Source organism: Cavia porcellus, unplaced genomic scaffold (genome assembly GCF_034190915.1).
Source record: "Cavia porcellus strain 051 isolate PalLab524CR breed Dunkin Hartley unplaced genomic scaffold, mCavPor4.1 scaffold_1, whole genome shotgun sequence".
Taxonomy (NCBI): Eukaryota; Metazoa; Chordata; class Mammalia; order Rodentia; family Caviidae; genus Cavia; species Cavia porcellus.
The window spans coordinates 122,274,396-122,275,000 of NW_026947484.1; positions in this window are offsets into that span (position 1 = coordinate 122,274,396).

Consider the following 605-nt stretch of genomic DNA (forward strand, 5'->3'; position numbering starts at 1 on the left):
AATTCTTTATTTTCTTTCAGACATATTCTATTATTGTTAATTAAGTCAAATATTCCCTCAGGAAGTGGTCAAATGTATGTGTGCTTATAAACGGGGTGGGAAGAAGTGAAGATAAAGGAAGACTGAAGACAAAGAGAAAGAATGTTTTCAGGTTCATTCTTTTGGATTACTAAGATGCATGGCTCATTTTTTCCATATTGTAATTTGAGTTTATTTCTACAGATATAAGATCATTGCTATGTACAATTCTAGCTATAAAATAGCTGCCATTCGAAATCCTCACTTGGCTTAATATTCCTTCACTCAATAGGTTTTATGAGCTCTATTATATGTCAGGTATAAATGCTGCAGGGATAATAAGGATAAATTTGCTTATTGACTAGTGGTGGATACTGATATGCAAAGAGGTAATGTCATCCTTTGGTGGCTATGGATAGTAGGTCTAAAATCTCTGAAGTTCTCCAAATCTGCAGGTGTGGAAGAACCTCATATAAAGCGGCATGACCTATGTATGCCCTCCTGTACAATTAAAATAGCCTCTAGATTAATTATAATGCCAAGACAATGTAAATGCTATTTATGTACTCCATCATTTAGGGAATAAT